The sequence below is a fragment of the Scyliorhinus torazame genome, chromosome 1 (genome assembly GCF_047496885.1).
Source record: "Scyliorhinus torazame isolate Kashiwa2021f chromosome 1, sScyTor2.1, whole genome shotgun sequence".
Classification (NCBI taxonomy): Eukaryota; Metazoa; Chordata; class Chondrichthyes; order Carcharhiniformes; family Scyliorhinidae; genus Scyliorhinus; species Scyliorhinus torazame.
This window is the reverse complement of record NC_092707.1, coordinates 236,094,200-236,121,007: the sequence shown is the minus strand read 5'-3', so window position 1 is coordinate 236,121,007 and position 26,808 is coordinate 236,094,200.

The following is a 26,808-nucleotide window of genomic DNA, read 5'->3' as shown; positions in this document are numbered from 1 at the left end:
TGGGTCAGAGAGGGCAAGGTGTCGGCGATATACCAGGAGATGAAAGAAGAGGGGGAGGCTTTGGTAGAGGAGCTGAAGGGTAAATGAAGGAGGAGTTGGGGGAGGAGATTGAGGAGGGGCTATGGGCTGATGCCCTAAGTAGGGTTAATTCCTCTTCCTCATGTGCCAGGCTTAGCCTGATACAATTTAAGGTGGTTCATAGAGCGCATATGACGGGGGCGAGGCTGAGTAGGTTCTTTGGGGTAGAGGACAGATGTGGGAGGTGCTCAGGAAGTCCGGCAAACCATGTCCATATGTTTTGGTCATGCCCGGCACTGGAGGGGTTCTGGAGGGGAGTGGCGGGAACAGTATCTAAGGTAGTGAAAGTCCGGGTCAAGCCAAGCTGGGGGCTAGCACTATTTGGAGTAGTGGACGAGCCGGGAGTGCAGGAGGTGAAAGATGCCGGCATACTGGCCTGTGCGTCCCTAGTAGCCCGGCGAAGGATCTTGTTAATGTGGAAAGAGGAGAAGCCCCCCAGCGTGGAGGCCTGGATAAATGATATGGCAGGGTTCATCAAATTGGAGCGGATAAAGTTTGCCTTGAGAGGGTCTGCGCAGGGGTTCTACAGGCGGTGGCAACCTTTCCTAGACTATCTCGCGGAGCGTTAGATGAAGGTCGGTCAGCAGCAACAGCGACCCGGGGGGAGAGGGGGGGGGATGTCCTGCGTGGGGGGAGGGGGAGGAAGGAGGGAGGGAGGGGGAAGGGGGGCTTGTTTGGGGGGTATTTGAGCAAGAAAATACATGAAGGATCTGGAAAACTGACATGTACGGGAGGAATCCAATGTACAAAGCTCTGTATCATATCGATTTGCTATGTTCATGTCTTGCTATGTGCGCTTTCTTTCTTTTTGTTACAGGGGGGGTTCTGTTTGTAAGGGTGAAAAACTGTGTTAAAATTCTTAATAAATATATTTTTAAAAAAAATATTGGACTCATTGAGGACAGACTGTTTATAAACGAATCAAACAAACAAAATTGACAGATGAGCAATGCACTTGATCGTAGTTACATAAATAAAATTGCAACCACTTCAAATTCATGAAGACATTTTGCCCAGAAGCGATACAGCAAGGGAAATTTGTAATTTCTTTAAAATATCTGTAGAATTTATAAATATTTTTAAGAATGAAAAGGGCTTTTCTTGGATAAAAATACTGGTCTATGTGACCATCATGGCACATTTGTGCAGTGAGTGATGTAGGTGCTTGTGGTTGTTTAGGATGTATCTGTTGTATTGGCCTTTAAAGTGAAGTATAATTTTTCTGTTAATACATACGTAATTTGCATTGTTTTTGATTTGTGTTGAAGTAAAAATTATAAAAAGTGGAATCTTGTTGATAATTGCTTCATTTGGGTGTCAATTCAGTAAATTTAGTTATTTTGGTCTATGGTTTCCCCACAGGGATTATAATGCTGTTCAGCAACCTTGGCAAAACGTAAGTTTTGAACTTTCAACTCATTCTCAAGATTTCTTTTAGCAGCTAGCTTCAACTTATTGGACTCAAACCAAACATAATTTATCAGCTTTCTAAACTGCAAGTACTTGCCAGGGTATTTATTTGAACATTAACAGCCATCTGCTATGCTAATATACTTAATATTTAGTGACCTGAAGAAACATTTCACTGGGTAAATTCTATAATGAAGTATCAGCAACGTGATGTTGACCTCTATTAGTATTTACATAATGTGGATCACGGGAATACATTTTCAGTGCTGATAAGGTCCCAATCTTACCATGTTTTTGTGAGGGGATTTCAAGCAAATGCTAATGCCTCAATTTCCCATTGCAGCAAATTGGGGCAGTGCATGGGGATCTTTGGCTTGCCGAATATTAGAAGAGGGTGGCGGAATCAGATTAATTCCCAACCTTCAGACAGGAATTGGATAAAACTTGAAAAGGAAAGAGAAGGGGAGTGGGACTAATTGGATCGCTTTTTTAAAGAACCAGCACAGATCCAATGGACCAAGTGACGACCTCCTGTGCTAAGATCTTATCAACAAGCTTGTTGCACGAAGAATATGGGAAGAAGGAGTCAAGCTGACCAGCTGCTTGGCTTTAATTCAGAGATTGTTCAATGAGCCATGTGCCAATTAGTATAAGGTCAAGCAGATTAGAGAATTACATGTGTAGCTCAAAATAAGGTGTGGGAAAAAGAACATCAGTACTCCATCAAGAGTGAACTCTTCTGTTGGGATGGGTTCATCTTGAACTGGGCTGGGACCAGCATCCTGGCCAATCATATAAGTAGGACTCTGAGAAAGGCTTTAAACTGACAGAGTATGGGAAGTCCCAGGTGAAGTGAGATTTAGGAATCCAAAAGGAATAGTCAAGGCATCATAACAAAATAGCAAAGTGGGTAAGGACAAGCAGAATGGGACAGCAAGGGACAACAGCGACTTTTGCAAAAATTGTACATCGGCAAATAAGGACATTGCAGGAACAACAACAAAGAACAAAGAAATGTACAGCACAGGAACAGGCCCTTCGGCCCTCCAAGCCCTTGCCGACCATGCTGCCCGACTAAACTACAATCTTCTACACTTCCTGGGTCCGTATCCCTCTATTCCCAACCTATGCATGTATTTGTCAAGATGCCCCTTAAATGTCACTATCGTCCCTGCTTCCACTACCTCCTCCGGTAGCGAGTTCCAGGCACCCACTACCCACTGGAAATAGAAGTAAAAATGAAAATTAAGGTTCTTTATCCGAATTCACGAAGCAAAGACAGACAGAATGGCAAAGGAGAAGGGATAGTAAAAGATGACATAAGGACATTGGTGAGAAAGGATCTGACCTCAGAATCATTGAATCATAGAATATTCAGTGCTGATGGAGGCCATTCGGCCCATCAAGTCTGCCCCGACCCTTGGAAAGAGAACCCTACTCAAGCCCACGCCTCCATCCTATCCATGTAAACCAGTATCCCCACTTAACCTTTTTTGACACTAAGGGCAATTTAGCATGGCCAATCTACTTAACGCGCACATCTTTGGGCTGTGGGAGGAAACCAGAGCACCCAGAGGAAACCCACGCAGAAACGGGGAGAACATGCACACTCCGCACAGACAGTGACCCAAGCCGGGAATCAAACCTGGGATTGTGGAGCTGTGAAGCAACTGTGCTAACCACTGTGCTACCGTGGTGCCCTACAGGAAGTCGAATCAGAATGTGTGGAGACTAGGAGCAGCAAGAGTCAGAAAACACTGATGGGAGTAGTTTATAGACCCCCGAACAGTAATTATACGGTTAGGTCGAGAATTAAACAAGAAATTATTGGAGCTTGTAACAAAGGGAATTGTGTGGAACTTTAATCTTCGTACAATCAAATTGGCAAGAATGATCCAGAAGATGAGATTGTGGAATGTTTCTGTTACAGTTTCTTGGAGCAATACATTGTGGAACCAACTACAAATAAAGCTATCTTGGATCTAGTATTGTGTAATGAAACGAAAAAGAAAATGCTGGAAAATCTCAGCAGGTCTGGCAGCATCTGTAGGGAGAGAAAAGAGCTAACGTTTCGAATCCAGATGACCCTTTGTCAAAGCTGTGTACTGAAGCAGGGTTACTTAAAAATGTTGTCGTAAAAGATTCACAGGGAAATAGTGCTATTGAATTCCATGTTTTGCATACTCCAATACTTAAACAAAGACAATACGTAGGTAGGAGGGGAGAACTGGCTAAGGTTAATTGGGTAAATAGACTAAAAGGTATGGTGGTAAATGAATAGTGGGAAATATTTTTTAAAAGAATTTAAAGTCTTCAACTAAAATATGTTCCATTGACAACAAAGACTCATCGAGAAAGACCCATCAGTGGCTCGCTTTGGATAAAAAAGAAGCTTACAACGTTGCAAAAAACAGTAGCAAGTCTGGGGATTGGGAGTGTTTTAAAACCCAGCAGAGGACCGTCAAAAAGCTGATTAAACACTGAAAAAATAGAATATGAGAGTATACTAGCCAGAATTATAAAAACAGAGGGATTTTATATGTAGTTAAAGAGGAATAGACTAGCTAAATTAAACATTTGCCCCTTAGAATTAGAGACCGGAGAAATTATCATGGGGAATGAGGAAATGGCAAAGGCATTGTACTTGTGCCTGTCTTCACAGTAGAAGACATAAGTTTCATACCAGAAATAAACAGTAACTTACGAGCAAAATACGTAAGGAAGCTAAGAAAATTAATATCAGCAGAGAAAAAGTATTGGTGAATACTTAAAAGATTAAAATCTGACAAATCTCCGGGATTTGATGGCCTACAACCTGGGGTTCTGAAAGAGATGCCTGCAGAGTTGATGGCCAAAATTCCTTAGATTCAGGAAAAGTCTATCAGAGTGGAAGTTGGCAAATGTTATACAACTTTTTCAGAAAGGAGGGAGAGAGAAAACATTGAACGACAGGTCAGTTAGCCTAACATCAGTTGGGAAAATGGTGGAATCTATTATTAAGAAATGCACTTAGAAAAGCACAGCATGATCAGGTCAACATGGTTTTACAAAGGGAAATCCTGTTTGACAAATTTGATAGAGCTTTTTGAAGATGTAACTAGTAGGGTAGGTAAAGGGGAACCATTAGCTGCAGTATACATGGATTTCTAAAAGGCATTCGAGAAGGTGCCACACACAAGATTAATAGCTTAAGGATTCATGGAGATGGGAGGCAATATTTTAACACGCATAGATGATTGGTTAACAGATAGAAAACTAAGAGTGGGCATAAATGGGGCTTTTTCAAGTTAGCAGGCAGTGAATAATAATTATTTTAAAAACAATCTTTATTGTTGCCACAAATAGGCTTACATTAACACTGGAATTAAGTTACTATGAAATGGAGCCCTGTAAGGGTCAGTGCTGGAGGCTCAGCTATTTACACTCTTTGGGATCAATTAACTCAGTTGGCAAAAGTGTGGATTAAATTCCCGTGCCACCTGAGGGTATCCATGAAGACACCACCTTCTTAACCTTACCCCTTGCCTGAGGTGCGGTGACCCTCAAGTTAAATCACCATGAGTCAGCTCCCTCCCCAAAGGAGAGAGCAGCCAATGGTCCTCCGGGACTCTGATGACTTTCAGTTCATTTAATTTATGCTCTTAGAGAGTAATGTATATAGGTGTGCTGATGATACCAAGTTTAGTGGGAAAGTAAGCTGTGGGGAGGATGCAGAGAGGCTGCAAAGAGATCTCGACAGGTTAAGTGCGTGGTCAGCAAGATGGCAGATGAGTATAATAGAAAAGCAGAATTTAAAAAGAAAGATGTGAACTTGTACGCGTTGATTTCCATGGAGACTTGGCTGTGCATGTACAAAGAATGCAGCAAGTGTTCATTCTCCCACAGACCCTCCAGCTGACGGCGCTGGCCCATCCTGGGTGGCCTCCTTCCCTGCCTCCCAGGAGAACACCTCGGAGGAGAGCCCCGAGGAAGACATGATCAAGGCATCACAGCTCTAATTCCCACCCTCCACCAGCGCAGATACACGCACCTTGGTAGGAAACGTTAGCGGTCAGGCATCTGGGGCACAATCTGGTGAGCACCACACAATCACTGATGTACATCAGGTGGAGGCAAGAACTCCCAGGCGATACAGCAGTCGGAGGTCTGCTGGATCCCAGGACCCAGCTGGGACCCAGTCTGATGCTGAGCCTATTGAAGATGTATACCCGGAGCTGATAGAGATGATAGGGAGCGGCTGGGACATTCAAAGGGAGATGTCAGTGACACTCCAGCAGATCCATAGCCAATTAGAGTCCCAGAGGCTACGGATGCATGAGATGTTGCTGGCAATGCGTGGTACCAAGGCCAACACTTCTAGGGTGGTGACTGCAGTGGAGAGCCTGGTGCACGATGTTGGTACCATTAGTGATGGTGTCTAAGGCATTGCGCAGTCTGTGATAGCTATGGCTGAGGGTCTTGGCAGAATGTCCGATTCACTGGGGGATGTGACCCAGCATCAGGCTGACTTGATGAGGCTCTGCGGGACATGTCCTGGTCTCAGATGGGAATGACAGACGGGCTGCAGAGCTTATCCCAGTCGCAGGTGGGCAAGGCCGAGGCACTTCAGAGCATGTCCCAGTCACTGAGGAGCATCGTTGAGGGCGCCAACACAGTGGTGCAGATCATGGTGAGCTGCCAGCGTTGGCAGAATCAGATAATGCAGGGGCAACCGGGGCATGAACCAGCTGCCCCTCCGTCCCTGTGTGAATCCCATGGCTCTATGGGCATCGACCGGGAAGAGGAGGCGCTGGGTGCCAAGCCGGACCCATCCCATGGAGTGCGGATGGTGGCCACCAACTCACCCGAGTTCCACCCCTCGGATAAGGTCGCATCTCGCAGCCAGCACACGAGACAGGACGGCCCGCTGTGCATGTGGCGCCGACAAGTGCGCCGGAGCCCTACGGCCCCAGAGCCCCCGAGGACACCCATCAGGGTCATCAAAGTCCATGGGAGGAGATTAACAGCTGACTGCCTCCATCTCAGATGTGCATCCTGGGGAGACACCTAGACGTAGCAATAGAACTAGGAGTGCCAAAGACATCAAGAATCACTGAGGACACCGGGGTAGGGGGTGAGGGTGGGTTGAGGGGAAGGGGATAATAGGGTGAGGGGGGGGCAGCACGATCAGGAGGGTGGTGAATTGTAAAACAATTGAGCACAACCAGTATGATGCCTCCGTCACTTTCTTCTGCAATGCGGGGCGATCCCCAAACCCTTGGCCCATCTCTCCAGACATCCCCCTTTCTGGACACTCGCTCATAACGTCACCTGGACCGAGTGCACTTCCCTTCCTCGTGGAACTCACCCATCCTCCGGCCGTGGACTTGCCCCGGAGCTGTGTCCCATCCCTTAGGTGTTCGGAGGTTGGCAGCTGCATGTGTGGTGTTGCCTCCTGCAGTATTCAGGCACAGTGTCCATGCATCAAGATGTGATTGGGATGCTAGGCAATGACTCCCACATGCTACATGACTCGCCCACACACTGGAATCCACTTAGGTTGTGTAAAGTACTCACTTAACCACGATTGCCAGGAATCCCATCTAACCTCTAACCTTTTGGACACTAAAGGGCATTTGATCATGACCAATCCATCTGACCTGCACATCTTTGGACTGTGGGAGGAAACCGGAGCAACCAGAGGAAATCCACGCAGACACGGGGAGAAAGTGCAAACTCCACATAGACAGTCACCCGTGGCCGGAATTGAACCCGGGTCCCCGGAGCTGTGAGCCAGCAGTGCTAACCACTGTGCCACCATGTCGCCCATTTGATGCAACTAATCTCGTCCCATGAGCCTAGACACTGGATGTTTGTGTCGACGATCGGTAGTTGAGCAGCCTGATGTTGATAGGTCACTGACACGGATGTAGTTCCCAAAATCTTTAGGGCTTCCCTCGTATATGCCGCTTATTTAATTGTTGTATTTCTTAACTTTAGGGGTTAAACTCTGCTTTGAAGATAGTTAAATATTTGCACCCCTACGACGGTAGCAGAAGCACTGGTATCCACTTCCATACTTAATGGCCTCCCGTTTACCAGGGGGTGCTATTATGGTAGGAGCCGAGTTACTCATCCTGACTTTATTCAATTGATATATCTCAGATTCCTCTTCTGAATCATGATCTAGATTATGCACTGGAGTCCAGGTTTATTTTTGTTCAAGCCAGGTGCACTGCCACCCCAGGCAGAAGTGAGGAAGGCGCTGGACGAACTGTACATCGTTATAAACTACGAAACAGAATACCCGGAGGGCCTTGTTCATCGTGGCCGGAAACTTCAACAAGGCCAACCTCAAGAGTGTACTGCCAAAATTCCACCAGCACATCTCCTGTCCCACCAGGGGCGACAACACTCTTGACCACGGCTACTCAAAAATGAAGGGCGCCTACCGTTGCATCCCCCGACCGCACTTTGGGAAATCAGACCATAAGACGGTGCTCCTTCTCCTGGCATACAAGCAGAAACTCAAGCGGGAGAATCCAGCTAAGAAGGTCGTGCAGTGCTGGTCCACGGAAACAGAAGAGCTCTTACGTGACTGCTTAGACAGTGGATTCGTCCATATTTAAGAACTCAGCAACCAACTTAAATGAGTATGCCACAACCGTCACAGACTTCATCAGCAAATGTGTGGACGACTGCGTGCCAAAGAAAGCAGTACGTGCGTTCCCCAACCGGAAACCATGGCTCAATCATGAGATTGACTCCCTACTGAAGGACAGATCTGAGGTGTTCAAGTCAGATGACCCTGACCTATACAAGAAATCCAGGTACGACCTCCTCAAAGCCATCCGAGATGCAAAGAGAGAATATCAAACCAATCGAGAGTCACAGACAGACTCTCGACAATTGTGGCAAGGACTAAACAACATAACGGGCTACAAAGCGAAGCTGAGCAGTATCTCCGGCAGCAGCGCACCCCTCCCCGATGAACTCAATGCATTCTATGCTCGGTTCGAGCAGGTAACCGACAATCCGCTGTCGAGTGCCCCAGCAGCCCATAACTCACCCATACCCATCATCACAGCTTCCGAAGTCAGATCGGCCTTCCTGAAAGTGAACCCTCGGAAGGCGATGGGCCCGGACGGGATCCCTGGTCGTGCACTCAGAGCCTGCGTGGACCAGCTGGCAGAGCTGTTCGCGGACATCTTTAACCTGTCCCTACTCCACTCCGAGGTCCCCACCTGCTTCAAGAAGACCACCATCATACCGGTGCCAAAGAAGAACCAGGCAACGTGCCTCAGTGACTACCGTCTGGTGCCCCTGACTTCAGTCGTAATGAAGTGCTTCGAGAGGTTGATCATGAAGTGCATCACCTGCATACTCCCAGAACGCCTTGATCCACTGCAATTCGCATAACACCGCAACCAGTCCACAGCAGATGCCATTTCCATGGCCCTGCACTCATCCCTAGAGCATCTCAACAACAAGGACTCCTACATCAGACTCTTATTTATTGACTACAGCTCCACCTTCAACACCATAACCCAGCCAAGCTCATATCAAAGCTCCAAAACCTGGGACTTGGCTCCCCATTCTGCAACTGGATCCTCGATTTTCTGACCATCAGACCACAATCAGTAAGAATGAACAACAACACCTCCTCCACAATAGTCCTCAACACCGGGGCCCCGCAAGGCTGCGTACTTAGCCCCCTACTCTACTCCCTGTACACACACGACTGCATGGAAAAATTTGGTTCCAACTCCATCTACAAGTTTGCTGACGATACGACCATAGTGGGCCGGATCTCGAATAACGACGAGTCAGAATACAGGAGGGAGATAGAGAACCTAGTGGAGTGGTGCAGCGACAACAATCTCTCCCTCAATGCCAGCAAAACTAAAGAGCTGGTAATTGACTTCAGGAAGCAAAGTACTGTACACACCCCTGTCAGCATCAACGGGGCTGAGGTGGAGATCATCATAGAATTTACAGTGCAGAAGGAGGCCATTCGGCCCATCGAGTCTGCACCGGCTCTTGGAAAGAGCACCCTACCCAAGGTCCACACCTCCACCCCATCCCCATAACCCAGTAACCCCACCCTACACTAAGGGCAATTTTGGACACTATGGGCAATTTAGCATGGCCAATCCACCTAACCCGCACATCTTTGGACTGTGGGAGGAAACCGGAGCACCTGGAGGAAACCCACGCACACACGGGGAGGATGTGCAGACTCCGCACAGACAGTGACCCAAGCCGGAATCGAACCTGGGACCCTGGAGCTGTGAAGCATTTGTGCTATCCACAATGCTACCGTGCTGCCCTTCGTTAGCAGTTTCAAATTCCTAAGGGTGCACATCTCCAAAAATCTGTCCTGGTCCCCCCACGTCGACGCTACCACCAAGAAAGCACAACAGCGCCTATACTTCCTCAGGAAACAAAGGAAATTCGGCATGTCCACATTAACCCTTACCAACTTTTACAGATGCACCATAGAAAGCATCCTATCTGGCTGCATCACAGCCTGGTATCGTAACTGCCCGGCCCAGGACCACAAGAAACTTCAGAGAGTCGTGAACACCGCCCAGTGCATCACACAAACCTGCCCCCCATCCATTGACTCCATCTACACCTCCCACTGCCTGGGGAAAACGGGCAGCATAATCAAAGACCCCTCCCACCCGGCTTACTCACTCTTCCAACTTCTTCCATCGGGCAGGAGATACAGAAGTCTGAGAACACGCACGAACAGACTCAAAAACAGCTTCTTCCCTGCTATTACAAGACTCCTAAATGACCCTCTTATGGACTGACCTTATTAACACTACACCCTGTATGCTTCATCCGATGCTGGTGCTTATGTAGTTACATTGTATATGTTGTGTTACCCTATTATGTATTTTCTTTTATTCCCTTTTCGTCCCATGTACTTAATCATCTGTTGAGCTGCTCGCAGAAAAATTATTTTCTCTGTACTTCGGTACACGTGACAATAAACAAATCCAATCCAATTCTGTTTGGCTCAGCACTTAATTCAGTTGTGGCTTCTCCGACTTCAGCAAAAACAAATAGAATCGCGGAATTTGTATCTTTCATGGGGATGAACTTCCCCGCACCTAATACATTCAGAATCTTTAGGTTGTTGATCCGTTTTCTTTTTCTTCTGTCCTTAGTGTTGCTCAGTAAGTTTCTGCTTATCTCTTCTGTGCACCGATCTCTGTATTCCAACATGCCAAAGTTTTGCGCAATAGCTGATTCACCTCACCTGTCTGCACGCATTGCAACTCAAGAGCACCCCCCTCCATACTCTCAATCACCTGAGCTATTTCCATGGGTTACTCTAGTAAATATTATTCTCTGCTGGCTTTTTCTATATGTTTATGTTATTCATGCCGTAAACTAATCTGTCTCGCAGCAGGTCACTCACTGATGATTCAAATTCCCACGGCTCTGCCAATTTCCTTACTCTTGCTATGTATATTGTAATCGTCTCCCCAGGGTCCCTTACAACAAAATTAAACTTAAAACGCTGCAATATGAGAGACGGTCTGGGGTTAAAACGATCCTTTACTAATGTTACAAGTTGGTCAAAAATCTGGTATCCTGAGTTTCTGGGGATGTTAAATTTCTCATGAGATTGTACGTTTGGGGTAAGTTTTTGTAAGCGAAGAAATAGCAAATTCTCTCAATATACTGAACCCAGTGTTCAGTCTCTGGGTCTAAAGGATGGATTTCCCAACAAGGGGCATTTTTTCACTCACTGTTGCAGAGATTTTTAAAAAAACTTTGAAGGCAGACCTTTCCCCCTCAATTCCAGGAGCTGGTAACTGCAGTCCCAATTTACCTCGTCACCAAGCGTAATATCTGCGGTGCTCAACAACTACTCGCCAGGTGAAAGGTAACAATTTTTAAAATTTGCGTTTAACCATATACAAAGGAGGACAACGAATGCCACCTTGACTCCTCGGGCACCTAACTGACCAGCGCTCACCCACCACTCTGCAAGTTTGGACTCGCGATCCACGAGTCAACTGATCAAGTGCCGCCCCACGAGTCAACAACCACTCCACGAGTTCTGCCACGCAACTACACTAACCTTTTCATTGTGTTATTTTTACAAATCAGTGCTGTCCCACAACCATTGTGAAAAAAACAGGTTGGAGCTGAAGCATCTGCCTGACTTTGAGGAGCTGGTCCTCATTTTTGGATAGCAATACTTTCTAACCGTGTTTGCGTGGGTTTCCTACTGATGAGGGTGAATTTGAAGTGCTGCAACCACTCATTTAAGTGTTCTCCAAATATCATGATCCTTCACACACCCATAGGGAGATAGGAACAGGAATAACCCATTCAACCCCTCAACACTGTTCTGTCTTTGAATTAGATAATTCCTGATTTGTACCTCAACTCCATATACCTTTTGGTCTATATCCTTTGATACTCTTACCGAACAAAAATCTCATGATTTCAGGGTAAAATTCCAATTGTCAGCAGGTACCCCCGCCATGCACTTTCGAGAATTGGATCACATCGAACATTAGGGGGGTTGGGGGCTGGGAGGGTTGGGGGGAGAAGGACTGTGTGTGTTAATGGTGACTATGGGTGATTCTTGATTCCTTTATGTTATTTGTTTATGTTAACATGCGGGCTAATGTCTGGGGTTTGGTGGGAGGATGGGATCGTTGTTATTGATATGGGGATTGACATTAAATTTGTTACTGATTATTGTTTATTGTTGGGTGTAAATTTGGGAGAAAATGTGAAAAAGGAGGAGAATAAAAAAATATAAAAAACAAATTCCAATTGCCAACAATCATAGCCTTGGATCACTGGCAAAAGTTGTTAATTGCCAGAAGTAATTGTGCTTAGCAGCATTCTGTGGCAATCTTTCATCTTGTATGTCATTTCCTCCATGTTGCCCTCATCATCTTGCGACTGTCGAATAGACCTCTCCCTTTGACCAAAATTGAGTGGTTTAATATATGAGCTGATCTACATAATTAATTTTTGGTAGTGGTGGTTGCCTATGCCTGCAGTGAGACCCGTTTACCTGGATAATCAAGCCCGAGACAAATTGGACACGTGAGATCAGGTGCTGAATTTTCAACATGCCTGCTCCCACACAATGCCATGAGGGAAGTCTCATAAAAGAGGATGGAATGGAAAACTAGGAATAGGTTCATCCTTAACTTGCAGTTGCACACATCTGTGCAGTTGGCTTGGATGGTACATCCTCATGGTCATCCCTACATAATGTCAACAGTGCTTCTGTCGGTAGCTCTTGGGCCTCTGAGTCAGATGGTTGCGGGGTTAAGGTCCCACTCCAGATATTTGAGGACAAAATGCAGAGTGATACTCCAGTGCAGTACTGAAGGAGCATTGCACTGTTGGGGCTGTTCAGACTAAAATTAGACTGAGGCCCTGGGTGGGATTCTCCGTTTCTGAGACTAGGGGCTGGATTCTCCAGTTTAGATCATAGATCATAGAATCTACAGTCCAGAAGGAGGCCATTCGGCCCATCGAGTCTGCACCGGCTCCTGGAAAGAGCACCCTACCCAAGATCAACACCTCCACCCTATCCCCATAACCCAGTAACCCAACCCAACACTAAGGGCAATTTTGGACACTAAGGGCAATTTAGCATGGCCAATCCACCTAACCTGCACATCTTTGGACTGTGGGAGGAAACCGGAGCACCCGGAGGAAACCCACGCACACACTGGGACGATGTGCAGACTCCGCACAGACAGTGACCCAAGTCGGAATCAAACTTGGGACCCTGGAGCTGTGAAGCAATTGTGCTATCCACAATGCTACCGTGCTGCCCACTTAGTTTGGAGACTAAGTCCCCACGCCGGCGTGAAAACATTGGTCTTTTACACTCGGAAAACCAGCGTCAAAAGGCCACCAATTCTCCGTTTTGCTGGGTGCTAGCAGCGAGCTGTTGTAAAGCTCGCAGCTCTAGCTGCCAATATGGCCCCAGCACCTCCGGCCTTGCAGACTCAGACCTGGACCGCCAAAGCAGTGCCCCGCATCGGCCGCTCGCGCCCCCCGGACCGCCTGCCCACACTCCTCCCAGCCCCAAATGAGAATTTAAAAACCGGCGCCGCTCCCGATTTCGGCGCCAAAATAGATTCGGCGTCAGGGATCAGAGAATCCAACCCTCAGTCTCTCAAATGAACATCAATCATCCTATGACACTATTTCAAAGATGAACAGAGAATTCTTCCTGCAATCTGACCATATTTATCCCTTTACCAGTATCACTAAAATCATATCAATTGTTCATTATCACATTGCTATTTGGGGCAGTTTGCTGTATAAAATTGACTGCTGTGTATCTGGCATTACATCCATAGAATTGCTATAGCACCGAAGGAGACCATTCTGCCCATATGCCCTATCCACATAACCCCACCTAACCTGCACATCTTTGGATACTAGCGGGAAATTTAGCATGGACAATCCAACTAACCCGCACACCTTTGGACTGTGGGGAGGAAACCCGAGCACCCAGAGGAAACTCATGCAGACACCGGGAGAATGTGCAAACACAGACAGTCACCCAAAGCCGGAATTGAACCCAGGCCCCTGGTGCTGTGAGGCAGCAGTGCTAACCATTGTGCCACCATGCTGCCCCTTTAATAAAGCTTTAAAAAAATACTTAGTTGGTTGTAACCAGTTCAGGGTATCCTGGGACCATGAGAGGTGCTTTGGAAATGCTGGTCTTTGTTTTTCCTCTTTCAGAACTCATGTATTCAGCCACTCCCTTGAAGAAATTATCGAATGGGCTATTAGGAACGCCTGGTCAGCTCTTAACAGTGGCTCAGAGACTGGACCAGAACCATAACTTTTTAAAGTTTTAAGACGGTGCGGAAAGATCGATTTGTTCCAGGAGTGATAAGATAATAGGGCTTGGTTATTTTATAACCAAAACTTTATTAAAACAAAAGAAAAGATAACAATATTTAGTCTTTAAACTTCAACTCTAACACTAACAGATTACATGTAGTTTCTTAGCCTTAACATACAAGTTCCCATTAAACAGCATTTTAAATAAACATGCCGCTCTCATTCCACTTACAGAGACAGGCAAAGACATTTAAGAAGCAATTTTTCTTCTCTTAGAGAAATTTGTTCCGAACCCTTTTCCAAAGCCTGCTTTGATGATAACTTTCATCACCTCTCTCGGTCGATTTCCAAAGCCTTCTCCCCCACTCGTTCAAAATAGGGTTATTTTTCTCTCTCTCTCTAAGCTCCACCCAGCTTCTCAAACAAAAGTTCTCTGGGGTTTCCAGACTTGGACCTATCATTATTTTCTTGGCTGTTTGATGGCCCACTCCCATTTATACAAAAGAACAGAGCTATGCTATTGATATGCAACTAACCTCCCATTGCCGGACAAAGAGGCCATCAGACTCTATACTAGGCTATGGCTGGTCAGACAGGTGTGGCCTGAAGAGCAATGGATCTGGGGCATCCGATGTATTCCGACTAACAAGGTTAAGTCTGACTGGGACAATGTAATTCGGGGAGGTGAGGTTGTAGCCCTCTGACTCCATGCTAACAGTATTTTCCCTCAGTCTGTTTGACACCTAAATTGCTTGCTACATCTTGGACCTCATTTCTGGAATCAAGTTCTGAATATCTCCCACGTGTAACATGGGCCTAACAGAATTAATGTAAGAATTGAAGAGTTCCTGCCCTTTCGGAAAAAAGAAGTGTCAGTTATAATACAGTTTGGAATGTGCCCCATTAGTTCTGCCCAATGTTCCCTGAGTGTTGCGGAAGTACTGTATTTATCTGGTTTTGCATTGATGTAAATGACTGAGACAAAACAATTCCATTCACAACATTTCCCACTTCTGTCTGTGAGGCTGATGTAGTGTGTAAAATAGCTGCTGCTATTTATCAGTGAACAATTCCTGATAAGAAACTATTCATATTGAATGGTCTAATGGAGGGACTATGACTGGGGTGAAAGTTAGAAGTGGGATTAGAATGTAATGCTCACACAGATTGCAACAGGTTGGTTGCTGTGTAAACTCCCTACATTACCATTACCTTTCAAAATCCTGCTAGAACAGTGTTGAAATCCCGGCAAGCCACAAACCCTTTGTACAGATGGCTACATCACACATAGTAGTTTCTTCAACATCATAGCAGGAAGGAGAACTATGGCTGAACTCTTCCAAAACAAAAGTACATTCAGCTTTGCATGAAAGAGGAAATCGACTGCAACGGAATTAATGTGCAGGTGCTCTGTGATGCCACCAATGTTGTTATGGATAGGAATAAAGATAATTACAGTTACATTTCTGCAAACATACATAGAAAATCTTTCTAAACTGTGTCACAGCAGGGATTACAGTCACAGTATAGATCCCAAAAAAGGCTCCGAAAATGTTTGCCCGAGTGATCGTTTAGACCTTTTTGGGCTGGAGTGAAATAAATATTGGGAGAGAATTTGCATACAGAATTCTCCATCTCCTGCTGTAAATTTTGTGGGAGGCCAGGTTCAAGCAATTCTTGGTTTCTTTACGGATTATTCTCTTGACTGGAGAAACACCAACAGAATTCCAGGTGTATGTATTTTGTATGCGGTCCATTGTTGAAGTAGTGCATGTGGTAGTATGCATTAGGGGTCATGTGGGACTGTGATACAGTGCACATGTGGTGCACAGTAACTATGCTTTGGAAACCAAATGGTTTCATAGAATCATAGAATTTACAGTGCAGAAGGAGGCCATTTGGCCCATCAAGTCTGCCCCGACCCTTGGAAAGAGCACCTCACCCAAGCCCACACCTCCACCCTATCCCCGTAACCCAAACCAACCTTTTTGGACACTAAGGGCAATTTAGCATGGTCAATCCACCTAACCTGCACATCTTTGGACTGTGGGAGGAAACCGGAGCACCCGGAGGAAACTCACGCAGACATGGGGAGAACATGCACACTCCGCACAGACAGTGACCCAAGCCGGGAATCGAACCTGGGACCCTGGAGCTGTGAAGCAACTGTGTTACCCACTGTGCTACCATTTGTTTCCTTAAAGCCAACTGGTTGGAATTTGTATGAGGATTTCCTAATTAGAGATCGGCAGAACCACTGGAGAAATTAAGTGGCTAAAATCGGTTGGATTGGACCTCGGCAAGGTGGTCTTTCGAAAGGTCAGTGCGGACTTGATGGGCCGAATAGCCTCCTTCTGCACAAAGGGATTCAATGATGTTACAGAGATGGAAATAATAATATTCGCTTATTGTCACAAGTAGGCTTCAATGAAGTTACTGTGAAAAGCCCTTATTTGCCACATTCCGGCACCTGTTCGGGGAGGCTGTTACGGGAATTGAACCTGTGTTGCTGCCTTATTCTGCATTACAAGCCAGCTGTTTAGCCCACTGTGCTAAACCAGCCCCTTATAGGCAGTTTTAGTGATGATGCAAATATGAAGTTTGAATATTGGGCTACTTTTCACTGCTCTCATCTGAGTCACACTGGAAGCAGACTGACTAATCCATGGTGACAGATAGTAGCAGTAACAATTACTCCTGGAAGCAAAGAAATGCCAGTGAACAAGCAGAGCCAGTCCCTGAGGTTTGTTTATATTCCTGAATTGAAAGAGTAAAATGGCTGCCAACTAAGCTGAAACAGGTAATTCAATGCACTGAAGCAAAAAAACAAAAATGCTGATGACATCTTATAGGCAGGAATGAATTACCACTGCATAGAATAGGCAAGGAGGCAGGCCCCAATTCAACTTCAGCTAGAATAAGGATTGAATTACATGCTGTTGGCATCAATCTGATCCACACTAGCCATTGAGTCCAAGTTGCTGTGATACCACGTGTCCCAGTCCCATGTGGACCTTGATGAGACCCTGTGGAGCATGTCCCGGTCTCAGGTGGGCATAGCCGAGGAGCTGCGGAGCATGTCCCAGTCTCAGGTGGGCATAGCCGAGGCGCTGCAGAGCATGTCCCAGTCACAGGTTGGCATTGCCAGGGTGCTCCCGAGCATTTCCAAGTCACTGAGGAGCATCGCCGAGGGCGGCAACACTATGCTGCAGACATTGGGGAGAACCAGTTGAGCCAGTTGACGGAGGAGCAGTCGGGGCTCGATCCAGCTGCCCCTCCATCCTGAGGTGAACCCCAGGGATCTATGAGCACTGACCAGATGGAGGGGTGCTGGGTGGCAACCCGGAGCCACCCACGGAATGGCGACGGTGGCCATCAGCTCCCCTGAGTACCACCCCCTGACAACAGCAGGTCTCGCAGTCAGCACCACCCAGCTTCCCAGGGCGGTGCATGTGCCGTCAGCAAGTGCACTGGGGCTCTCCAGCCAGGGGCCTCAAAGCCCATGGGATGCGTTGGCAATAGGCCGTCCCCACCTCTGATGTGCATCCTTGTGATACACCTAGGCGCTGCGGTAGACCACGAAAAGCTAGGCAGGTGAAGGATCACTTTAAAGGGCATGGGGGAGTGTTGGGGGGAGAAAGGTGGGGGAGGGGTGGGGATGGTAGGGCAGCACCATCGGGGGTTTGGGGCAATTGGCATTAGAAACATGGGGGTATTAGATGGCATGTGTGTCACTTTGCGCTCATCGGTTCATCTGAGAGTGCCTTACATCAACAGGAAGGGGTTCCACTCCCTGAATATCCAGCTCGTGTGCAACCACATGAAGGTCATGCACATGTGTGCACGCTTCCCAGGGAATGTGAACACTTCCTGTGGCAGTCGGACATCCCCGGCCTCTTCGAGGACAATTCCAGGATGGCTGATTGGCGTGCACACACGTGCATGATCTTCATGTGGTCGCACATGAGCTGGATGTTCAGGGAGTGGAACCACTTCCTGTTGATGTAAGGCACTCCCATGAGCACAAGGTGACATGCGTGCCATCTAATACTCCCTGGGCCTGGGGCATCCCAGCAATGGCAGAGAATCCTGCTGCCTGGGCATCTTAATGTGCCTGGTCAATGTCAAAGTTTATATAGTAAAAAGTCTGACAACACCAGTTTAAAGTCCAACAGGTTTGTTTCAAATCACCAGCTTTCAGAGCACTGCTCCTTCCTCAGTTGAAGGAGGATTTGAAACAAACCTGTTGGACTTTAACCTGGTGTTGTAAGACTTCTTACTGTGCTCACCCCAGTCCAATGCCGGCATCTCCACATCAAAGTTTATATAGTTTGCTGCGCGGGCAAACAGGGCATCCATGACCTCACAAATGCACTTTTGGGCTGTAGCTTGTGGGAAGCCACACAAATCCCCACTCGAGCCTTGGAATGATCCTGAGGCGTAAAAGTTCAGGACTTTGGTGACCTTGATGGCCACTGGGAGCTTGTATGCTCCTCCTCCACGTGGTGTCAAGTCTGCGAGGACACTGGCCCCCTCCCTGGTGCAGACACCAACCCTCTGGTCGGGGAAATGTCCTCACTGCAGCCCCAGCCACTGGGTGTTCAGGTGTTGGCTGCTGCATCTGTGGTCTTGCCTTCTGCAGTGTTCAGGCACCCTGTGCAGGCATCATGGTCTGATTGGGATACTAGGCAATAACTCCCACTTGCTACATGGCATGCCTACCCGTGGGAATCCACCTGGGAGCTGTGAAGTGCTCACTTAATGACGATTGCCAATTCTCTATTAGCAATAAGCTTCAGAGACACGGCCAGACTCCTTGGCAGTCAGTGAGAGTTAAGGGTGTTTGGTGGGACAGACAGGCAGGGGCTGGGGTTGCCCTAGGAACAGGAACACTAGATCCAGAGAGTGCATGGTGGACCCGCGGGCGCTGAGACGTCCATCCCAACCCTCTCCCCCCGACCATGTACAGGCATCCCCCCAATTCCACACACACTCCCAAGCGCCGGGCCAGCAACCCCAGAGTTCCCGGGCTCATTCCCTGGAAGCAAAGATGGCTACTCGCCTCCTACGATCCTCACAGCAGCCATTCTGCCAGGTTCACGTTTTTCAAAAAGTGTACTAATGGGTGCCCGGATGAGCACTTGCTGGGGAGGTCGTTAGATCACGGGAGGCCATTATATAGGGGCTCGCTCCTGTTAATTGTATGCTGTAGCCATCTGTGATGGCCACTTCCCGATTACAAAATGGACACTTTGCAAAGATTGCAGGGAAAATGGACAATACTGAGAAAACAAGCAGGTTCAGGGTTTGTCTGTTGATTGGAGCCGCAGCTCCCAGACAAGACCAAAACTGCAAAACTATTAGCATATTAATGGGCCATCTCTGGGGACAAAAGAGTAACATTTGAGTAAACGATACTAAGGCAGACACCCCGGCGCCAGAGGAGACCAGAACAAAGCAGGCCAAAAGCCACCTAGGACACGCCCAGCCATCAGGGCACCCACCCCTTTATTGGAGGAAATCGATAGGAACAATTGAGAAACGGCCCAATTGATTGGGGTCAAGTTCAAGGCCCACCCAAAAGAGCGCAAAGCCCCTTTGGGTATAAGAAGGATTCCCCAAGACAGAATCGTTCTCTTGGCTCTGGCTCTCATCGAGGAGAGACCTGCCCAACAGCTGCACCAGAAGCAAGTATGTCCAAGATCAATGCACGCTACCAGACAGACGACCTTAGCTGTTATCCCGTACCAGTTCCACCCCAGCAGCCTCAGAACCGAACAACGGCCATTGTTCATCTGACTGAGTGGGCGCCCGAAGCTAAGTATAGGCTTTAGCAAACAAAGAACAAAGAACAAAGAAATGTACAGCACAGGAACAGGCCCTTCGGCCCTCCAAGCCCTTGCCGACCATACTGCCCGACTAAACTACAATCTTCTACACTTCCTGGGTCCGTATCCTTCTATTCCCATCCTATTCATATATTTGTCAAGATGCCCCTTAAATGTCCCTATCGTCCCTGCTTCCACTACCTCCTCCGGTAGTGAGTTCCAGGCACCCACTACCCTCTGCGTAAAAAACCTGCCTCGTACATCTACTCTAAACCTTGCCCCTCTCACCTTAAACCTATGTCCCCTAGTAATTGACCCCTCTACCCTGGGGAAAAGCCTCTGACTATCCACTCTGTCTATGCCCCTCATAATTTTGTATACCTCTATCAGGTCGCCCCTCAACCTCCTTCGTTCCAGTGAGAACAAACCGAGTTTATTCAATCGCTCCTCATAGCTTATGCCCTCCATACCAGGCAACATTCTGGTAAATCTCTTCTGCACCCTCTCTAAAGCCTCCACATCCTTCTGGTAGTGTGGCGACCAGAATTGAACACTATACTCCAAGTGTGGCCTAACTAAGGTTCTATACAGCTGCAACATGACTTGCCAATTCTTATACTCAATGCCCCGGCCAATGAAGGCAAGCATGCCGTATGCCTTCTTGACTACCTTCTCCACCTGTGTTGCCCCTTTCAATGACCTGTGGACCTGTACTCCTAGATCTCTTTGACTTTCAATACTCTTGAGGGTTCTACCATTCACTGTATATTCCCTACCTGCATTAGACCTTCCAAAATGCATTACCTCACATTTGTCCGGATTAAACTCCATCTGCCATCTCTCCGCCCAAGTCTCCAGACAATCTAAATCCTGCTGTATCCTCAGACAGTCCTCATCACTATCCGCAATTCCACCAACCTTTGTGTCGTCTGCAAACTTACTAATCAGACCAGTTACATTTTCCTCCAAATCATTTATATATACTACAAAGAGCAAAGGTCCCAGCACTGATCCCTGTGGAACACCACTGGTCACAGCCCTCCAATTAGAAAAGCATCCCTCCATTGCTACCCTCTGCCTTCTATGGCCTAGCCAGTTCCGTATCCACCTTGCCAATTCACCCCTGATCCCGTGTGACTTCACCTTTTGTACTAGTCTACCATGAGGGACCTTGTCAAAGGCCTTACTGAAGTCCATATAGACAACATCTACTGCCCTACCTGCATCAATCATCTTAGTGACCTCCTCGAAAAACTCTATCAAGTTAGTGAGACACGACCTCCCCTTCACAAAACCGTGCTGCCTCTCACTAATACGTCCATTTGCTTCCAAATGGGAGTAGATCCTGTCTCGAAGAATTCTCTCCAGTAATTTCCCTACCACTGAAGTAAGGCTCACCGGCCTGTAGTTCCCGGGATTATCCTTGCTACCCTTCTTAAACAGAGGAACAACATTGGCTATTCTCCAGTCCTCCGGGACATCCCCTGAAGACAGCGAGGATCCAAAGATTTCTGTCAAGGCCTCAGCAATTTCCTCTCCAGTCTCCTTCAGTATTCTGGGGTAGATCCCATCAGGCCCTGGGGACTTATCTACCTTAATATTTTTTAAGACACCCAACACCTCGTCTTTTTGGATCACAATGTGACCCAGGCTATCTACACCCCCTTCTCCAGACTCAACATCTACCAATTCCTTCTCTTTGGTGAATACTGATGCAAAGTATTCATTTAGTACCTCGCCCATTTCCTCTGGCTCCATACATAGATTCCCTTGCCTACCCTTCAGTGGGCCAACCCTTTCCCTGGCTACCCTCTTGCTTTTTATGTACGTGTAAAAAGCCTTGGGATTTTCCTTAACCCTATTTGCCAATGACTTTTCATGACCCCTTCTAGCCCTCCTGACTCCTTGCTTAAGTTCCTTCCTACTTTCCTTATATGCCACACAGGCTTCGTCTGTTCCCAGCCTTTTAGCCCTGACAAATGCCTCCTTTTTCTTTTTGACGAGGCCTACAATATCACTCGTCATCCAAGGTTCCCGAAAATTGCCGTATTTATCTTTCTTCCTCACAGGAACATGCCGGTCCTGTATTCCTTTCAACTGACACTTGAAAGCCTCCCACATGTCAGATGTTGATTTGCCCTCAAACATCCGCCCCCAATCTATGTTCTTCAGTTCCCGCCTAATATTGTTATAATTAGCCTTCCCCCAATTTAGCACATTCATCCTCGGACCACTCTTATCCTTGTCCACCAGTACTTTAAAACTTACTGAATTGTGGTCACTGTTACCGAAATGCTCCCCTACTGAAACATCTACCACCTGGCCGGGCTCATTCCCCAATACCAGGTCCAGTACCGCCCCTTCCCTAGTTGGACTGTTTACATATTGTTTTAAGAAGCCCTCCTGGATGCTCCTTACAAACTCCGCCCCGTCTAAGCCCCTGGCACTAAGTGAGTCCCAGTCAATATTGGGGAAGTTGAAGTCTCCCATCACCACAACCCTGTTGTTTTTACTCTTTTCCAAAATCTGTCTACCTATCTGCTCCTCTATCTCCCGCTGGCTGTTGGGAGGCCTGTAGTATACCCCCAACAGTGTGACTGCACCCTTCTTATTCCTGATCTCTACCCATATAGCCTCACTGCCCTCTGAGGTGTCCTCTCGCAGTATAGCTGTGATATTCTCCCGAACAAGTAGCGCAACTCCGCCTCCCCTTTTACATCCCCCTCTATCCCGCCTGAAACATCTAAATCCTGGAACGTTTAGCTGCCAATCCTGCCCTTCCCTCAACCAGGTCTCTGTAATGGCAACAACATCATAGTTCCAAGTAGTAATCCAAGCTCTAAGTTCATCTGCCTTACCCGTAATGCTTCTTGCATTAAAACATATGCAGTTCAGGCCACCAGACCCACTGTGTTCAGCAACTTCTCCCCGTCTGCTCTGCCTCAGAGCCACACTGTCCCTATTCCCTAGTTCTCCCTCAATGCTCTCACCTTCTGACCTATTGCTCCCGTGCCCACCCCCCTGCCATACTAGTTTAAACCCTCCCGTGTGACACTAGCAAACCTCGTGGCCAGGATATTTATGCCTCTCCGGTTTAGATGCAACCCGTCCATCTTATACAGGTCACACCTGCCCTGGAAGAGTTCCCAGTGGTCCAGATAACGGAAACCCTCCCTCCTACACCAGCTGTTTAGCCACGTGTTTATCTGCTCTATCTTCCTATTTCTAGCCTCACTGGCACGTGGCACAGGGAGTAATCCCGAGATTACAACCCTCGAGGTCCTGTCTTTTAACTTTCTGCCTAGCTCCCTGAACTCCTGCTGCAGGACCTCATGCCCCTTCCTGCCTATGTCGTTAGTACCAATATGTACAACGACCTCTGCCTGTTTGCCCTCCCCCTTCAGGATGCCCTCTACCCGTTCGGAGACATCCTGGACCCTGGCACCAGGGAGGCAACATACCATCCTGGAGTCTCTTTCACGTCCACAGAAGCGCCTATCTGTGCCCCTGACTATAGAGTCCCCTATTACTATTACTCTTCTGCGCTTTGACCCTCCCTTCTGAACATCAGAGCCAGCCGTGGTGCCACTGCTCTGGCTGCTGCTGTTTTCCCCTGATAGGCTATCCCCCCCGACAGTATCCAAAGGGGTATATCTGTTCGAGAGGGGGACAACCACAGGGGATTCCTGCACTGACTGCCTGCCCTTTCTGGTGGTCACCCATTTCTCTGCCTGCACCTTGGGTGTGACCACATTTACATAACTGCGATCTATGACACTTTCCGCCACCTGCATGCTCCTAAGTGCATCCAATTGCTGCTCCAACCGAACCATGCGGTCTGTGAGGAGCTCCAGTTGGGTGCACTTTCTGCAGATGAAGCCATCCGGGACGCTGGAAGCCTCCCGGACCTGCCACATCTCACAGTCAGAGCACAGCACCCCTCTAACTGACATTGCGTCAATTAATTAAAATTAAAATTAAAATTTGTCTTTTTTATTAAATACTTTTTTTAAAATTTCAAAGTTACAGTCAACTATCTGTTTCCTAGCACTAGATTTCTAATAGAAATGCGATAGCTAACTATAATACTCTCCGATCTCTGGCTTAGATATCCTCTAAATTATAATTAAGTTATTATGTTTAATTAGTTCCCAAATACTCAATTTTTTTTAAATTTAGGTTAGAATCCCAACCAGCCACTCTGGCCACAGCTTTTCTGTGATGTCACTTCAGTTTCCCCCCGACACACACAATTTGAAAAAAGGTATAAAAGTAAAAATAAGTAAAAATCACTTACTTACCTTCTTACCTTCTGAGTGTCTTAGATGTTCTCAGGTTCTCTCGCTGACAGAGACTGCTCCTCCACCTCCGATCCTTGACCTGCACAATGCTAATAATATAATAATAATATAATATGGCACTTACCTTACACCAATGGGTCTTATTATTAGGTTAGAGGAGGAGGGCGGGTGGGAGACACTACACGTGTAGTTTCTCGGGTTTCCTCTCCACCAGAATTTATTGGTTGGGGGAGGGGGGGGGGGACTTGCCAGAGGTCCGCAGGTCGAACTTCCGGTTCCCGCCTTATATAAAAACAAATAAAACAGAAAAGAAGAACAGACACGGGACCAGGCAAGGCTTTTTAAATTCACTACTCACCTCCCAGAAGGCCCCTGCGCACCGCTGCCGCCGAAATCCAAAGGGCTGCTCCTGTAAAGGTAAGGCTTTTTAAATACACTACTCACCTCCAAGAAGGCCCCTGCGCACCGCTGCCGCCGAAATCCAAAGGGCTGCTCCTGTAAAGGTAAGGCTTTTTAAATACACTACTCACCTCCCAGAAGGCCCCTGCGCACCGCTGCCGCCGAAATCCAAAGGGCTGCTCCTGTAAAGGTAAGGCTTTTTAAATACACTACTCACCTCCAAGAAGGCCCCTGCGCACCGCTGCCGCCGAAATCCAAAGGGCTGCTCCTGTAAAGTTAAGGCTTTTTAAATACACTACTCACCTCCAGAAGGCCCCTGCGCACCGCTGCCGCCGAAATCCAAAGGGCTGCTCCTGTAAAGGTAAGGCTTTTTAAATACACTACTCACCTCCAAGAAGGCCCCTGCGCACCGCTGCCACCGAAATCCAAAGGGCTGCTCCTGTAAAGGTAAGGCTTTTTAAATACACTACTCACCTCCCAGAAGGCCCCTGCGCACCGCTGCCGCCGAAATCCAAAGGGCTGCTCCTGTAAAGGTAAGGCTTTTTAAATACACTACTCACCTCCAAGAAGGCCCCTGCGCACCGCTGCCGCCGAAATCCAAAGGGCTGCTCCTGTAAAGGTAAGGCTTTTTAAATACACTACTCACCTCCCAGAAGGCCCCTGCGCACCGCTGCCGCCGAAATCCAAAGGGCTGCTCCTGTAAAGGTAAGGCTTTTTAAATACACTACTCACCTCCAAGAAGGCCCCTGCGCACCGCTGCCGTCGAAATCCAAAGGGCTGCTCCTGTAAAGGTAAGGCTTTTTAAATACACTACTCACCTCCAAGAAGGCCCCTGCGCACCGCTGCCGCCGAAATCCAAAGGGCTGCTCCTGTAAAGGTAAGGCTTTTTAAATACACTACTCACCTCCAAGAAGGCCCCTGCGCACCGCTGCCGCCGAAATCCAAAGGGCTGCTCCTGTAAAGGTAAGGCTTTTTAAATACACTACTCACCTCCCAGAAGGCCCTTGCGCACCGCTGCCGCCGAAATCCAAAGGGCTGCTCCTGTAAAGGTAAGGCTTTTTAAATACACTACTCACCTCCAAGAAGGCCCCTGTGCACCGCTGCCGCCGAAATCCAAAGGGCTCAAAGCAGTAGTGATAGTTTAATCTGTAGTATTTCTGCATGAGTATATTTAACTGTGTGTGTAAATAAATAAGCATTTGACGTTGAACTAACTAACTGGTGTATCGAATCTTTGATCAGTATTCGGTTTGAACCTTGTGGCGGTATCGAAAGGTACCTGGCGACTCTAGAGCAAAACGTAATTAGAATTAAGGAAGGTGACCATATTGACCGCCATATTCAGAGCCAAGTAAAGAGAACGCAAATTAGCAACAATAGGGATTGGGCTTAAGTGGTGATTATTGGTTTCTTGTCATGCCATGGTGGGATCCTGATTTTGCCAACGGGAGCGGGTCGGTTAGATCGCAAGCCAAATGGCGCCTGGCGTTGTTCTCGTTTTTGGCCTCTCTTGTGATTTAACAGCCTCGTTGCGTTCTCGCTTAAACGCAACGCGGCCATTAACTTGTGCCCTTTGAATTCTCGCTCAATTGTCTATTTGTCTGTCTTATTTTAAAACATTCAACTCTTTTTTTATTAATTCTTGTTTGGTTTCATCCTCCTTAATTTATTCCAATTTACTTTGCTAAAGAGTGTTTCTTCTGTTGTATAATTTGTTTATTTCCTTTTCCTTTGATCTGTTTCTTTTATTCAATTCCCCAATTGGTAGTAAAACCTTTGTAATTTAGACAGCACGGTGGCACAGTGGTTAGCACTGTTGCCTCACGGCACCGAGGACCTGGGTTCGGTCCCAGCCCCAGATCACTGTCCGTGTGGAGTTTACACATTCACCCCATGTTTGCGTGGGTCTCACACCCACAACCCAAAAAGATGTGAGGGGTAGATGAATTGGCTAT